The sequence below is a fragment of the Echinops telfairi genome, unplaced genomic scaffold, assembly GCF_000313985.2.
Source record: "Echinops telfairi isolate 266 unplaced genomic scaffold, ASM31398v2 ScPeMD7_9;HRSCAF=40, whole genome shotgun sequence".
Lineage (NCBI taxonomy): Eukaryota > Metazoa > Chordata > Mammalia > Afrosoricida > Tenrecidae > Echinops > Echinops telfairi.
In genome coordinates, this window is record NW_022103906.1 from 37,136,571 (window position 1) to 37,142,409 (window position 5,839).

Sequence of the window (5,839 nt, forward strand, 5' to 3'; positions counted from 1 at the left end):
GTATATTTCTGTCCCCCTCACCCTCAGCAATCTCCCAGTAAGGATCAGATTCCTGGAGAAGAAATCCTGGCCTTTTCGGAAGGGTTATGACATTTGTAGATAGCCAGGAAAATAGGTTGTGATTATTTTATCATTGTTTCCAGTTGGTATCATTCTCGATGTGTAATGTGTGTATGGGTGTTAGTAATTCCCTTGTATTTAACCACACAGCTTGATAAGTAGTTTGGAATTTAGTTTCTTATCTTCACCGTAATGCACCCACATGCTTGAGTATTTCAGCTCACATTGAATAATGATAAAAAATTCTGCAATTTGAACATTCCTATTTTGTAATTACATTTTGATTGTTGAGGCATTATCAAGGCATCCTGCAAGGCTCAACTAATGCAAACCTAATTCTCCTTTAATGCCAATCCCAGGAGGAATTTAACTTGAAAATAGTAAGATTTATTTTTGAGTCTGTAGATTATTTTAAATACTGTATTGTCAGAATATATGCACTGTATACCAGGGAGAACACGGATCATCAGAAAACTCTGCTTCCTCTTCCCTTCTGAAGGAACGTAGAAAAGCATGGAGCTCACAGTGGTTAGCTCTTTAGACTGGACAGAGATTATAACAAATCCAGGGAAACAAGTGTGTTGTGCAAAGCATACAACAGCCATCAAGTAGGATACATGAGAAAAGAAATACAACTGTGTCTTTTATATGATTATAAATATCTGTATGGCTAACACTTATTGAACTCCTGCTATATATAATTTTATTGACAGAAGAATCCTGTGATATAACTGCTTTTAATTATCCGCATTATAAAGACCAGGAAACTAAGCCAGAGAGATTAAGTAACATTTCAAATCTCAGTCAAAAGCGACAGAGCTGCTTCATGTTGGGCCTCCATGTATGCTTTGACATTATTTTACAGTGTGGTTCCTTGACCACAGCATCGACACATCAGAACTTGTAAGAAATGCATATTTTAGGCAGTATCAGAAATTCTGAGAATTGACTGCACTAGTCTGGTTTAACAAGCTCTCCTGGTGATTTTCAGTGTTCATAGAGGCAGCAGTCAAGAAGTCAAAAGATTTATTTTTGAGGCAAATCTCCTGGCCAAGGTCCATGTAAAGAGCACCAATGTCACTTGGAGGACTCAGTGAAGCTGATCCAAGCCATGGCGTTTTCATGCACTTCATATACATGTAACGGGTGGACAACGAATTAGGAAGCCTATAGATGAATTGATCCATTTGGAGTACAGTGTTGACAAAGAGTATTGACAGCCAGAAAAACAAAGATTTGTTTTTGGGTGAGTCCAACCAGAATGTTCCTTATACAGGAGGGTGACAAGACTTGATCTCAAGGATTTTGGATATGCTATGAAGAGGACCATCCCTGGAAAAAGACATCCTACTTGATGAAGTCGAGGGCCAGTGCAAAAGGGAAGATCCTTAACAAATGACGTGACACAGTGGCTGCAACATTGCACTCAAGTGTAACAATTGTGAAGATGGGGCAGGACCAGGTAGTGCTTCTGGGTATTATACATCGAATCGCTATGGGTTGGAGTCAATTTGACAGCACCTAACAAAAACAGCATCTGGTGATTCTGATGCACATGGAAGTCTGATATTTCACATCACTGCAAAGCTTGTTTTTGATTGAGGATTTTTTTTTTCATGCCAGACAGGTAATGTGACGAAGTCATAAAAAGGATTAAGGGAGGCAAATATCACACAAATGCGTGATGACGTAATCATCATACTTATGAACCGGAAAAGGATCTGATTGAGCCATATTTTAAGAAGTATCAAGTTTCTTTCTTCTTATTATTATTATTTTACTACATAGTACACATCTAAAGGGACAATAGTTATTTGCATAGCTGTAAATCAAAAGGTTGGCAGTTAGAACCTGCTAGCTATTCCATGGGAAAATGATGTCTCAGTATCCTTCTATAAAGAGCATAGAGTTAGAAACCATATGGGATGGTTCTACTCTATCCTACAAAATCACTAGGAATCAGAATGGACTGGATTTGTTCAATTATTACAAATTCATTTCCCGTTGTCAACCTATAAAGCAAACTATAACATTGAACTCACTCACTGCCGCTGAGTTAATTCCAACCCATGAAAACTCTATCTTCCAGGGAAGAACTGCCCCTGTGGGTGTCCGAAGCTGTAACTCTATGACACTAGAAAGCCTCATCTTTCGCCTGAGGAGTGACTGATGGTTTCAAACTGTGGATCTTGTGGGTATGAAGTTAGCAGCCCAACTTGTAATCACCCTGGCTCCTTAGCATACACCTGAAGTCTTGTTTATAAACTGCAATGCAGTTTTTGTTTTATTTCTTAAATTTTCTTACAGCAGCAAACATGTATCGTGCTATTACATTACAAGCATATATCACTCTGCTTCCTTAGTAAAAATCATTGCCACTTCCACCCCACTCTTCTGAGCTGCAATGTCTTTGTGTCCATGGTAATGATCCCTGTCTGCACAGTCTCTGGAGCACAAGCAATAGCGAGCTTTCATCTAGTCAGCTTCAGCTCTTGGGACCACCCCATGCGTCAGACTAGAACTGCTCTCCACAGTGTTTTCAACGACTCTGGTATTTCAGAAGCAGTTTGGCACAGCGTATTTCGGAGGTGCTTCTGGGTCTCCAATCATTAACCTCATCTAGCCAAAAGTATAAACATTTGCACCGCCCAGAGATTCTGGCACATACCAGGCAGTTAATAGTGATCAAATAAAATAATTTGTTAAAGTTTTGGATAAACTTAAATAGATATTTTAATTATGATTCTACATATATTTTTGAAAACAGGTTCTCAATATTTATTGATTATTTGGCTGATTTGTGCACATCAAGAATCTCGAATTCGACCTTGCAAGTCTGGCTGGACCAGAGGATGTACACAGGTACATATAGGAACTGGAAACACAGGGAATCCAGGGGAGATGATCCCTTCAGGACCAGTGTTGAGAGTGGCGAAAGGGTAAAGGGAGAATGGGTAGGGAAGAGGGAACTGATTACAAGGAACTATGTGACCTCCTCCCTGGGGGACAGACAACCGAAAAGTGGGTGAAGGGAGACATCGGACAGGTCAAGATATGACAAAATACCAATTTATAAACTATCAAGGGCTCATAAGGGAAGGGGGAGGGGGGGAGGGAGGGGAAAAATGAGGAACTAATGTCGGGGGTTTGAGTGGAGAGAAAATGTTTTGAGAATGATGTACAAATGCGCTTTACACAATTGATGTGTGTATGGATTGTGATAACAGGTGTATGAGCCCCTAATAAAATGTTAAAAAAAAAAAAAAGAATCTACCCAAGTCAAGTATCATCACGTTTTTAAAATGTGTCAATGACAAGAGCAGTGATTAATTCCCACAAATGGACCTTTAATGAACTATATACCCTGGGACAATATGTTTTCAAGTGAGTGGCACTACCTCATGAGGGAGTGTGAAAATGATCCAGGGGATCTGCAAAAGTGCATACCTAAAACACTTTATACTGGAATATGGGTGATAGTACAGATGTTGTTAAATGTCAGAGGACTCAGTACTTTTTGTTTTCCCCTAAAAAGGCAAATACCTGGGTCAACCTATGCTTCGGGATATTCATGCTCTGTGTCATTGTTGTGTGCTGCCCAGTCAACTCTCACTTAAAACAGCTATTTGTGACAGGGTAGAACTTCCTCATGAGCTTTCCTAGACTGTAATTGGCTAAGTGAAATTTCTTCACCTGACTCTCAGGCCTGTATCTTTGTAAGCCTGCCCACTAATGGATAGGTTCTGACCCATAGTGACCCTACGCACAACAGAACGAACGCTGCCTGGTCCTGCATCATCCTCTCCGTTGTTCCTATGCCTGAGCCATTGTTGCAGCCACTGTGTCAATCCATCTCTCGGAGGGCCTTCTTCTTTGTCTCTGCCCCCCTGCCCATTTTACTGAGCATGATGGCCTTCTCCAGGGACTGGTCTCTCCTGACAACATATCCGAAGAATGTAACACAAAGTCTTGCCATCCTTGCCTCTAAGGAACCCTCTGGCTGCATTTCTCCCACGACAGATTTTTGTTTGTCCTTTTAGCAGCTCGTGATTCTTTCAATACCCTTCCCCAGCAGGTTCAATTCAAATGCATCTATTCTTCTCCCAGCTTTCTTATTCAATGTCCAACTTATACGTTTATATGAGGCAATTGAAAATACCATGGCTTGAGTCAGGCACACTTAAGTCCTCAAACTCAAATCCTGGCTTTTCAATACTCTGTAGAGGTCTTGTGCAGCAGATTCACACAATGTAATACTTCTTTTGATCTCTTGACTGCTGTTTCCATGAGTATTGATTGTGAATCCAAGCAAGACAAAATCCTGGACAACTTCAACCTTTTCTCCATTTAGTGGAGATTGGGTGGGACTTTGCAAAGAGGGTAAAAAGAGGGTAAAAACACTAATAAAGGTGACTGATTTTTGTTGTCATGCTGGGGTCTATGAGGGCTATCCCAGAATCTAGAAGAGAGAGAGTTCAAAGGAGCCACAGCAAGCAGAGGAGAGGGGGCTGCACCACTGACCTGAGATGATGACACCGTGTAGTGGAGCTTCAGGGGGCCTTCCTGGCCTATAAGGTAGAAGTCACGGGACCACAGGACTGAGAAGCTGAGGAGTAGAGAGAGAAAGAGACTTGGCTGCTGACTGAAGAGAGGCACTGCTGTGGACCAATATCCTATTTACTAATACTATTGCGTGATAACCTAGTATCCATCCTAATAGACTCCAAAATTATGAGTTTTGTCTGTGAGTTTTATGTGGCCATTGTAATAAATGATCAAACCCAGTAGAAATGTAGAGTGTTATGGGAGGAATGGTTGGTGTCAGAATGGGGTCAAAGGAAAGTGGAGACTGGAAGCATATCTTGCTTCTGCCTTATAGCACATGGCTTTGAGTTAGTATGGGAATGAAAGATTCTCTTTCTCCTTTGGGTCAGGGTGGGGAGAAGGAGTCAGGTATAGCTTCCACTGAATTTTCCAAGTACCTTTATGGGAGGAAATCACCAGAACCTCTGTGGTGACTGGTGGGTTGAAACCACAGATCTTTCCGTTGGTGGCCCAAAGGCTTAATCATTGAGCCACCAAGGATTTTTGTTATATATAAAGAGATTGTGAATTTTGAAACTAGGTCACAAAATACCAGGCAGTGTCTGTTTTGGTCTTATGCCATGTGTGTTCAGAGGAATCAGCCACCATGTAAGCCACATGTAAGCCACCATGTGAGACCTCCCTTATCTGAGTAAGCCCTAAGTACTTAGCCACATGGAAAGAATGTATGGTTAGAGAAAAATATTCATCCGACCACCAGATGTTCCATTTCTTCCAGGTAAAGTACCCAACATGTTAGTAAGAAGCCCTTTTTTGGACATCCAATCCAGCTTAACCTTCAGATTACTCCAGTTGTATCTGCCATTTGACTCTAACTATTGAGACATCAAGCAAGAAGTACCAGTGTAAGCCCAGCTCTCCAACAGAACAAAGGGAAACAATTACACATGGATACGAAGATGCTAAGTCTGGGGAAAGTTTGTTATATAGAAATAGAAAGTAATAATTGGTTAGGGTTTAAGGTATCTTGTATGTTGAATTTATGATATGCTAGTTAAATATAATGCAATGAGTTAAGGGAGAAGGGTCAGGTCTATGTACATAATACATTTCCTCTCTCTAGTTTTAGCTATGTATTTGTGTCACTTAAATGTGGACTATAAGTGGTCTATTGTAAGTATAAAATGAAATTTGCATGGCAGGCAGTATTGTATCCTGCATATTTCAGTTGAGT

The 5,839-nt window shown here is 40.7% G+C and overlaps 1 non-coding gene across 1 annotated transcript; it reads right to left on the reverse strand.

The window, feature by feature from the left end:
• Positions 1-1,677: 1,677 nt before the first annotated feature.
• Positions 1,678-1,781, reverse strand: LOC115868389. The gene has a single exon (XR_004045562.1). It is a non-coding gene; the product is annotated as a small nucleolar RNA U13 (small nucleolar RNA).
• Positions 1,782-5,839: the final 4,058 nt, after the last annotated feature.